The sequence below is a fragment of the Strongylocentrotus purpuratus genome, unplaced genomic scaffold, assembly GCF_000002235.5.
Source record: "Strongylocentrotus purpuratus isolate Spur 01 unplaced genomic scaffold, Spur_5.0 spur5_scaffold_19, whole genome shotgun sequence".
NCBI classification, from domain to species: Eukaryota; Metazoa; Echinodermata; class Echinoidea; order Camarodonta; family Strongylocentrotidae; genus Strongylocentrotus; species Strongylocentrotus purpuratus.
Genome location: NW_022145604.1, coordinates 32,917,320 through 32,929,269, shown reverse-complemented (window position 1 = coordinate 32,929,269; position 11,950 = coordinate 32,917,320). Strand labels below are relative to the sequence as shown.

At 36.2% G+C, this 11,950-nt stretch overlaps 1 protein-coding gene across 2 annotated transcripts in view; it reads left to right on the top strand.

The window, feature by feature from the left end:
* The first annotated feature begins 4,373 nt into the window (after positions 1-4,373).
* LOC593178 (histone deacetylase 4) overlaps positions 4,374-11,950 on the top strand; it is an 83,976-nt gene continuing 76,399 nt past the window's right edge. For both annotated transcript variants that reach the window (XM_011662239.2, XM_011662240.2), the window contains exon 1: positions 4,374-4,533. The gene's annotated coding sequence lies outside the window, so the exon portion shown is untranslated. The remainder of the gene's footprint in view (positions 4,534-11,950) is intronic.

Here is an 11,950-nt window from a genome sequence, read left to right as displayed (position 1 = left end):
TCAAGGATAAGCCGGGAACACGAGCTAAAATACTCCGGTAAAAAACATTTCAGGAAAATGAATAATAATACTCAATTATATCGATGTACATGTATTTGGTAATCACCATGGATATGCTATTGGAGATATTGAGGGACTTTGTATTCATAAGTTTGCACCAATCATGATGGTTAAAGTTACTGTTATATAGACATAATTATTTGTAATCTTGTTTTCTATTTTGAAGTGCAAATTACTTTTGATCACCTTATATTCCATATGATTTAAATTTATCGTCGTTGTTATGTTCGAATAATATTGTTTTTGTGCTTATTATTATTTCGTATAAACCACAGCTTTTTGAAACGTTCAATTTATTGTTAAATACGACTCAGTGCTGCTGTGACATCATGCTCCGGCAAAGATTGCTTCTGGTTTTTATTTTGTCAAAGATATAGGGTTGTAATTGCAATTGAGTTTTATGTAAGGTTTATGGTTAAGGTTAAGGTTATTATCATGACTGTGTAGGGTTCTGTCCATGATTGAAGTTAAGAATAAGGGTATAACAAGAACTTGGGTTATTAAACCCGTTGCTTACATTAATAACAGATATTAAAATACAATTCAACTTTGTCATTATTGTAGTAAAGAAAAAAGTCTTGTATTTAGCATGTAAGGGGTTAATCACTTCACCTTATAAAAGAGCATCCCATTTATAAGAGCAACCTTTCTCTCATCATTCTAGCTATCAGTAACGCGGCCATGTTGCAATGCGGATACGGGTAGGGGATGCACGAGGTCTACTTCAACTGAAGAAGTAGAGATGTTGATATGTCGCCATCCTGCAAGGCATGTTGAAGTGAGTAGGTTTAGTTTGAGTCAGTCGAGTTAGTTTGCTCATTACCGGTGTACCGTCATTCTCTGAGCAAGCAGGCAGAGAGATGTCAGATCCGAGGGATAATTATTAGAGAAGCCTCGCTCTCTTTCTATATTGTATCAGGAATGATTACTTCGTGGATAATATTATACTAACGGGAGGTAAGTCAGTATAGAGAATGCTTTCATAGCGACACAAATCTGCTATTATGACCATGAAGAAAACATTGACTTACCGGTATGTGAACGACGTTTGATCATATAATTATAAAGGGACAAAAGCCTATAGGCATGTTAGAAATTATATACGACTTTATTATGTTGATCAAAGTGTTCGTTATACTGATAAAATATAAAGGCTTACGGTTGCACCATGTGAGAGAGGGGGAGGATTGGGATTATAGATCTATAGTGCCATCAAGATGCTGATGTTGAAGCTGATGCTGCTGTTATTGTTGATGATGATGATTATGATGATGAAGATGACGATGATGATTGAGATGGTAATTATAATTACTCATGAAATTGGCACGGCATTCCAATGAATAATTGTGTATTTTTTCTTCGTCGGAGTTTGTGTTCTTTTTCCTTCAATTATAAATGCAGGTTTTAATTTATTCCCACTTCGATTATTTATTTGAGACCAGCCTAATAAGGGAATTATCCTTCCTCATGGCTGTGAATATATAATGGCGATATTGAATGTGCTTAATATATTTGAATCGAGATAATGACCAAGATCAAATATGATACTTTGACCAAACAAAATTATAATAATGTTGTATATGCCCGGTGTAAAGCAAAGTATAAGGCAACATGATGATATTCGGCTAAAGTTTAATTGAAAACAGTGGTGATTGAACATGATAAAAGCCTTTAAAAGGAATTATGGGCGTATGGACTTATATGGGACTGACGTCTCTTGCCTAAGTATCGACCTTTTATTTTATACATAATTTATTGCGAGCAAGGAAATCGAGCGAGTAAAATGAACCTTTATTACTTTGATGATGTTATTTCGTTTAAAATCTACATATTAGATTATACAAATCGCAAATTGACCATTTCGCAGTATAAATTTTCTATTTTTAAGAATCCGGGGTGGGCTTAGGGATATCATGATGATTGTGATGATAATTTTAGATGATGGTGCTGACGACGATGGTGATAATGGTGCTGTTGATGATCTCGATGATGGCTACGGTGATGATGATGGTAGTAGTGGTGGTGGTAATGATGATGAGGAGGAGGAGGAGGAGGAGAAGGAGGAAGAGGAAGAGGAAGAGGAGAATGAGAAGGAAAAGGAGAAAAATGAGGGGGGGGGGGGCAAGGATAAAGTGAAGAAGGAGGGGGTGGGGCGCAGGAACACAAAATGATGATGATCGATGATAGCCGATTAAGGGAGTTCCAATTTAAACTACTGCATGGAATTATTTACACAAATCATCATTTGTATCGATTTGGATTTGCTCAAACTAATTTGTGTTGCTTCTGCAAAAAGGAAGAGGAGACATAATATCGTCATTTTTTTTTTGAATGTGAAACAGTTCGTTTGATATGGAGCAACTGTAATTATATTTGGCTTTATATCCATACCTAATTTCAAAGAAATCTTGGGGGGAACGAGCTTTTGCTCATGCCGGACCAGCCCTGTGGAATTCACTTCCACAGGAGCTGAAGAACTCCGACTCTTCAACATCTTTTAAGAGCAACCTTAAATCCCATTTGTTTAATTTTGCGTTTTGAAGACAGACATTCATTCTTTCATTCTTTCATTTTTGCATTTTCTTTCTTATGTAAATGTACACGATTCTTTGTAATGATGTAATGTGTTCCCTTATATTTTGAAGCGCCTTGAGCATTTAATCAAAATGGATAATGGCGCTATATAAATCTCATGTATTATTATTATTAATCTAAGTTGGGAGGAGATAATTTTTGGAATAACATTAATTGATCAAGGAAGAAGCAATCGGTAAATCACGTTTTAATTCTGGTAAAGTATTTGATTTTCATTGGAAGAGAACGGAGTTCACCTATAACCATGGACGAAATTTAACGGAGGATCAAAGAAGATGAATTGGAGGAAAACAAATTGGCATTGATGAGGATTGAATTCCCCCTACATCTGTGAAAATGGGAAAACTGGGAAGTTTAAGGGAGAACGAGAACGAGAACGAAGTCAACAACTTAAGTCATTTCGATATGATAAAGAAACCGTTCACCGAATGCATTCCCTATCCATACACGTAAAAGGGAGGGGACTCGGGGAGGGGAAAGGAAATGAGGAAGGGGAGGGGGAGGGGGAGGGGGAGGGGTGGGGCAGTCTAAGGGAAAGGCTTTCGGGATAGATCGTGTTTTAATAAAAGAAAACTCAAATTTCAATTCTGTATAATTAAAGAAAACTCAAATTTCAATTCTGTATAATGATTATGTTGAGAAATATGAAACTTATTATTTTTTATATTCTTTTAATAACTATTCAGCCTTTTTCTGAAAAAAGCATTGAAATAATTGTGTAGTGCGGTAATATCTTTCTAGTATATGTGATTGTGATATATTTTCGTCCTATACATTGTGAAATAATGAACAATTAGGCCTTTTATTGTGATGTATTTATTTGTATTTATCAAATGATGAAGTTTTGTTATAATTATGTTCCAGTTAGTTTGTCTGAACTATGTGATGTATGAGTTTTGAGAAATAAAATCAATGACTACAACAAAACAAAAAAAAAAAAAAACTGGTGAGGATAATGACAATAATGAGAACGTGATTGTATAGTAATAATGATAATAACAAATGTCACGAAACTTACATGTTATGCACAAATAACTCATATTTTTATAATAATAATCTCATGCCATTGTCAGTGAAAATTGCGAGCGCGAAGAGTAAACAGAACATTTATGTGAATATTTATTTTGTTGGTGGAAGGTAATTTTTTGAAAAGGTAAAGGTGGGGGGGGGGGGGGGGGGGCGTGCACCCCACCCCTTCTGGATCTGCGCCTGTATGAGGGGGGTATAGAAGCCATGTCCCCTACCAGGATGGACTAGGTTGAAACTGGGGTGAACTTAAAATTGAATAGCCAATTTTAAAAATAAAAAAGCATTTCCCTCTTGTTTCATAGCATTCCCAATTGATATATAAATGTAAAAAGTGGAAACTGGCACAATCAAGTGATTTAATATGTTCCCATTATAATGTTGTTCCTATCCTACATGGATTAGACCGTTCCTCTGACTCTGCCCGTCCTGATAGTAATTATAGTAATTATGTACGTATCATAATTTGTTTTAAAAAAATCACTCAATTACGTCATGAAGTTACCAAATGTTAAATGTGCTCAATTTTGCATTGTATTAAGAAAAAAATAATAGCCCACAAAGAGAATTTTGAGATAATTTATTTTGTGCTATTTATATCTCTTCAACCTGTCTTATCGAGAACGACGCTTAGCGAGTTATAAATAAATTCAATGCGATTGGATAGCTGTTCTCACGTGATAACTTGACAGAATCATCACTGCAAAGCTAGGCAAAATGGCGAGCTACAGGACGCAGTGAAGTAGGATCGGGATTGTTAGCAAAGCCAACCAGAGAGACAGATCTGGGTTATTGAATTCTAGATACTGAGGTGCATGTGTGACAACTTGCACATGATAAAAGTTCTACTTGGTGAGTTTCTTTATTTTGTTCAATTGATAATGATAAGAGATGGGAGTTGGTCTCGTTTGTGTGCACGTAAGCTCAGTGTGAATTGTGTGCGTTGAGTAAATTCCAGCTGTACACAACACACGCACACTGAAAGGAACTTAATAGCTGGGATTGACTGAATAACAACACGGGTCTTGCCGTAGCGCAGCCGAAGTATCGGCTCAGACACAGCCAGTGATTGCGTTCCTCCCCTATAACAAGCAGTGCCTAACTCAAAGTAAATGTAATGAAGCTGTTACTTCTCCCTTCTGTTTCAGTAATGACCATAATAAATCATGGAAATTGGTAGCATTTAATTTATAGTGATGATATTGAGTGATTTCAAGTTCGGTGTTTGAAGATTACTAGTTTTTGGTGTTGTGAGAACACCAATTACAACACCAGCCAGCCACAACACCGAACTTGAAATCAGGCTAGTGTTGGGATTGTCGGGAAATATGACATATTTAAGGTAGTCTGTGTGGAGGGCTGGTGTTTAATGTCGTCTGCTGAAGCGAGTATTGCGGTTGGTGTTGACTAAGGCTGCGACATGTAGGTACCCGCACGGACAACTACTCAGGTATGATTTCTCGTACCCAAATATTCGGCCGCAAAAAAATTAAAAAAAAATCTTTCCAGGCCGACGCTTACCCGTGCCTGGGTGAGCGGCGGCCGCTGGCATGGTGCCGTCGGTAAAAATGTTTCCCAACCCAAGCACTGTCAAACTCACCACTCAGAAACTGGGACCAAATGTCTGGATTTCTGTTTGGACTTGTAGGAAAATGGATTATTCTGCTATCTTAAAACGGCATTGTTTACTGTTATTATTATTATTAAATCGGTGCCTTCAACTGCAACTCAAGGTAAAATTGCATGCGTTTTCGGCGACAGAACTGGGATACTGCTCCAAAGGTATGGTGGTGGCAAAAAAAAAAAAAAAAAAAAAAATCAAAATCAAAAAAATTATAAAAAAACATGGCGTCCGAATATTCGAGTATTCGCTTGTAAGACTGGGAGTGTACTCGGGTACCTCATTACACTGTTGTGCACAGCCTTAGTGTTGACGATTTACATGTCATGTCATTTTCCCTAAGGATTGGGAAATACATGATTTCAAGTTCGGTGTTGGTGTTGCAGTATACCGCAGATAACTATGTGGGCATCTGGCAGGAATCCCACGATTATGCTAAGGTAAAATCCATTGTACAGTCAAAACAGCTGTAAATCATGGGAACTACAATATATGTTTTTCAAGAGAAATGATATTTTATCTATTGATTTTTTAATATGACTTTACATTTGATATTCGATATGATGTAATTTATTTGAATTTCTGAACGGATTTCACTTTTATCGCAAGACTTTTCGCCTGTAGAGTTGGACGTCATTACTCAGTGTCGAGGCTGGTGTAGAGCTATTGATAACATCCTTAATGTAATCGGTATCGTCTTTCTAAACTGACCGTCCGTGTTGGAGCTCGGTTAACGGTTGGAGCTCGGTTCAACTGCATTTCCATGTTCTCATCACCAACACGAACACTGTACTTGACATCGCTCATTGATGGTAGAGTCGAGTAATATGGGTCATCCTCTGTTATTTCTGACGTATGTACATCATCATGTAATCATTGCATCGACTTCAGTCTAAGACTTGGACTACAGCCTCAAACAATTGTAATTCATCATACTTAAAGGTAAAGACCAGTATTGGAAACGTCCCAATCTCAAAAAATGAGATGGAAGCTCTTATTACCAATCATGTGAAAGAATATGTTTTGACTAATATATGATAACAATTTTGCCGGGAAACCGCCTATTAATTGATATATTTGGATAAATTAGTTTATCTATTGATGTGTGAGAGATAAGCGCAAGTGTCCCGCACGTGTGCGTAGTCCAATATACATCTTTCTGTGTACAGTGCTTGTAACTTTACATCGACTGGGCCAAATTTCTTATCATTTTGAATGATTCCAGAACCTTGCAGTAGGGCAATTCCACGGTAACGGAATTACATTTCAGAGAAATATGGGCTCTATTTTGATATACTGTAGACAGGTGGTTAGACCTAGGTGATTATTTATCTTTTTATTCTTTCTGTATTATGCACCTGTTAGCGAATCAAATTTAAAAAAATTATTTTTCAACATTCGGAACACCCAGGACCAAAAGTGTGTCGGTAACGGAATTACGGCAGAAAAATCAGGTTATTTTTTACACTAACTTTGAAAAGATTTCGTCTGAAATCTGCAGCCAATTGGGAGTGAAGTAATGCTAATAAAGGGAGCTTATATTGTTGACTGTCCCATGGCAAGATTTTTTTTTGTGAAGATGTCATGGTTTATCTATGCCGAATGGTTTTATGAAAGAAGGTAGCGGTAACGGAATTACATTAATGGTAACGGAATTACGTCTTCTGAAATAAGCTTGAAAAAAGGTGATTTTGTAAACATTATTTAGGCTTAAATTGTTGTTTAATTGTTTCAGGGGTTGCAATAATTGATTTAAACTACAAAGCAATTCATATGTGCACTTCATTTCTAAAAACTGTTGAAAAACGTGTCTTTTATATTGTTAGATAGCAAGTAAATATGACATTTCTGAGCAAATATTGGTGTGTAGTGATTAAATTTATGTCAATATGTGTTATCATATACTAGTTTACAACTTATTTTAATTTGGTTTAGTTTGCAAGTAGGAACATCACACAAAGTATGACAAACTACATATATTATTGCCCATTTGGCGGTAACGGAATTACACATATACAGATCACTTTTGTGACCATACATGACAAACTGGTTGTGAAGTCGCCAAGACCAATTTATAGAAACAGGTCAATAAACTCCACAGTATTCAATAGAAAACAAAGGATATTCAATTGTTTTATTGACTATTGTGAGGGCCTATTAACCTAGCAAATACCACATGCAATACATTATTTCAAAGCTTATTTTATGCAGGTTTGATCAAAATCGATTGAAAATTGCAACATTACAACCTGTTCGTCGTGGATGGTTACATTTAAGCATTCAAACAATTCCAAAACACTTAAGTGATACTAATAACACTGCCTACACCCAACACAGGGATCTCGGTGTAAATTAAAAACAAAACACATGAATATTTATTTATAATGATTTCAGTCCATAAAGCCAACCACCAAAATCTTAACTAATTATATAAAAAGAGCTTAATATAGCTATCATTTTGTCAACAGCGTTTCAATAATATTTCACACCAGAATTTGTAAATCATTCCCCTATCTCATATTTCTGTTGAGCCAATTTTTCAACCTGCTGAGCCAATTTTGCGACATTAATGGTAGAGCCTTAGAGGGAGTACTGGTTATCATTCTTTTAAAATTAATTACAAACCTTGTCAGATGATTCCATACTACAATTTCAATCCACAAAAGCTAGCACCCGATTCAAAACTAATTAATTAAGATAACGTCATCAACAGAGTTGCAATGAAATGTCAAACCTTGTAAATCATTACGCCAATTCAATAAATTGTTATCATTCTTTAATAGTTGGTTATTATTCTTTTAAAATTAATTACATACTTGATCAGTGTTCTTGAATTTGTTACAGTTATATTTTCTCTGAGCGTTAGCGATCTAGTCAAAGGCGCCCTGCCATCCCCCCCCTCCCCTTATGTTTAATACGTAGAGTTATAAGAGTATGGAAATTAACCGTCTGCAAGAGGGCTAGTCTGCTATGGTCGTAGCCAACTACAAACTGTACATGTAACTTCTAATAAAATACATGTTTTTTGATAGATTAGACCTTCCCCTTCAACCTCCACCTTGTCATTTGTTAACGTATTTGCTCTGAGCGCTAGCGGACCTGTACAGTAAGTTACCCTGACACCTTCCCTCAGTCCCATATGTTTTACGTGTGACGAGTCGGCAAAGTAACCGTCTGCAACGGGACTAGTCCGGTACCTGCCAAAGCCTTTTTACTTTTTATTAAATATTTTTCGCTAGATTAGACCTTGCTTTTTCAACCTCCACCTACATATAGTCATCGGCAAAGGTATTTTGTCTGTGTGCTAGCGGACTGATTCAAAGTCACCCCTCCCCCCCCCCCCCCTCCAATGGCCCCATCCATATAACGAAAGTGTCCGTCTGCAAGAAGACTAGTCCACTATGGTCTATTATAGCCATCTAACTTTTAATGAATTATCCTTTTTTTGTTTTGGTAATTTACATGTATTGTAGACCTTGCTTTCCAACCTCCACCTAGCTGTTTTTTAGGGTGTTTTCGTGGGGTATTTTCTTTGAGTGCTAGCGGACATCGTCAAAGTCACCCTGCCCCCCCCCCCTTTCCCTTTACAAGTCCCATCTGTATAATACGTAGAGTAGGGAAATTCACAGTCTGCAAGAGGGCTAGTGCGCTATGGTCTTAGCTTTCTAACTTCTAATGAGATTTTTCTTTCTTTTTTCGATAGATTAGATGAGATCAGTGAAGAATAAAAATCAGAAAAGGCACTGTTTAAAATCGCCATAGGTGAAATAATATGAAGTATTTCCATGCTTAAATCAAAAGGTTTCATAAGAGATGTTGGTACAATTTTAATTGCAAGTTCAGAGTGAATGAAAATAAACACATCTAAAATTCCCAGCCTAGTTTGTAGTCTTTATGCAAATTTGAAAAAAGTTTTAAAAAAACATTCATTGAATTTATTGAAGCCAGATCCTTAGTCTTTAGTTAGACAGTTAATATAATAAGCCACTACTTAAAAAAAAGGGGCAAAATCCATTAAAAATGTTGTAACACAGCATACATTATATGTACATGAGGCAGCAGGTCCATCTCTTGAAAAACGAACCACTCATTACTAATGCTGCTACCCCTTGTAATTATGTTACCAATGTAATTCCGTTACCATGTAATTCCGTTACCAGTGTTTTGATAGGAAAATAAGTAGATACTTCTGAAATTAATGTTTAGGGCTGTTGGTAGGTAGATAAAGGAAGAGAATTTGCAACTTCAAAAACAAAAAGTAAGAAATAACTTTGTGAGTAAAACTTCTTTCAAATTTTGGTAACGGAATTACGCCATTTTAAGGGTAAAATTGAAAAATCTCTCACACAAAAACTTTTTTCATTTTTTGAAAATAATTTGCAAATCTTGATTCCTATTTGTGATGTTGTTCAATTAGGAATAAATATAGAGGAATAAGTTTTAAATACATTGCTCCACTGAATTTTAAGAAATTAAATCATGATCATGTGATTGTGGCCCCCAAAATAGCCCCAACTTCAAATAAATTTTTCAGAAAAACCGTAAAAGATATTTCGAAACGGTTTTCAGTTCCGTCACAAGTGATTTCTTGACTACATGGAAAATGTTAAATTATTGAAGTTGGATCAAATTAAGAATTTGGTGATTTTCCTCTTTCCCATACGGAATTGCCCATTACACACCAATACTTATATGCTAACATGTAGATGATCAACCTTTTCTGATCGATTCCACAACGTTTCTTTCACAATGCAATCGCATCACCATAACTGGTCTTTATCTTTAAAGTGACTCAGTAACATTGTTAAAGGTTGATGAAAAAAAACGCGTAATTTTTGTATGAAATGTTACTTGTTACATGTATATTCCTTCTACTGTACTAACCCTCTAACATGCAAAAAGTCCTGAAAAAATTCTCAAACCACAAAGATATTTATGGTTTCCTTTGAAGGTGTCATTGTGCGACTCCCTCTAACAGTAAATTCTCCCAACCAATTTTTGAATATTCTCAACCTTTTTTCCATGAAAATAAGACATAAAACAGGATTTTGAAAAAAATCTTTTGACACTTAAATGTCTAGAATGGTATTATTGTAGAGCCAATTCATTGCTTTGTGAAAGATTTACAAACACCTCAAATTTAATTAAATTATAATGACATAGTTGGGAGAATTCAGGAATCGATCAGATCAGTTATTCCCAATTTGTATCATTAATAATGGTCAGTTTTCTCTCAAACTTTCAGATTATCCTTAATTGTACATCTAGCGTTGAATTCACTACCTTAGCACCATTTACTCTCATCTTAACAATGTTACCATGTCCCTTAAATGTTAAATTAACCTTCACTGTACTTACCGGTATGTCATTATGAGCAATAAAATCAGAAATTAAAATATCACCTTGCAAAATATGCCTTGTTTATTTGTTTTGTTTTTTACCTGACTATGGTTATGTCAAATACTTTTCCAGCCACAGTAGCTGGCCTAAATCGCTCTTATACAAATCCATCAAAGACCAAGTTGCCATACCCAGACCTGACTACATCACACAACCCCAGAAGATACTCATGGGACACCATAGTCTCTCCTTCTCTAACATAAGATGCAACACGGTTATTTATCGGCTCACCTTCTTTCCAAGGACCATTCGGGCCTGGAATTTACTCCCCCCACCCCAGCATCGTTGCCTGCAACCATAGACGTAATACAATGGACTATCGACGAAGCAGTTTCTTTGATCCTATGAGTTCCACCGGCAAGGTTTAAATTTCGCGCCGATGCAAAAACCCAGCGGTGGTCCCACCGCAACCCGACAGCTGGATGCGATCACTTGCGCAATCTTTCATAATCGCAACAGCAAGCTTGCGATTTGGGGTTGTTCGCTGCTCCTTCAAATCGTTGAGAACCTAGTGTTAAATAGTATGAGCGCTCTCCGCCATGCGGTCGTAGCGAACATGTTTTCGTCTTTGTGCCTGACGATATTGTTGTTATTGTTTTCAGCGTTGTATTTATACTAACAATTATTTTTTATTTCGATGTGTGTATTGTTCCATAATACATATTTTTCTCGTACTCATGAGTCATGTGTTGTTTATAAAGTAATTAGAAGGGCAGGATTATCATTAGATGACATAAATAAGGAAGAACTTTATGATTATGATGGGCAGTCCATATATCGACATAGCAGACGACGGAAATGTTGAATATTTTGCAATGGTCAATTCCCAAATTTACGGACACAGATATTTATCCTAATTCCTAGATTCTCAAAAAAAACGTACACATATAGTAGGCCTACATCAAGATAAAATAAGATAAAATCTGAGGGAAGAAAAAAAAAGCAGTCACTCTCGGATTAACAAGTCCAAAATATAACTTGAAAAAAACATGCACCCGCCGATCTCTATCAATGGGACTACGTGTGCAATTTGGATTAGACAAAGGCACGGCAATTTAGTGGTCATGATGCGAAGAAGTCACGCATTACCACAGATTTTCTGAGCACTCACGAAAACAACCCCATTCTTCCAATGCCTATAAAAAAAACGCACGCAAACGCAACAAATAACGAATGATTGTATTCGACAAACGAAGGATTTGTGATCACCACAACGTCGTTGGTTTCACAGAGAAATTAACGGAAACA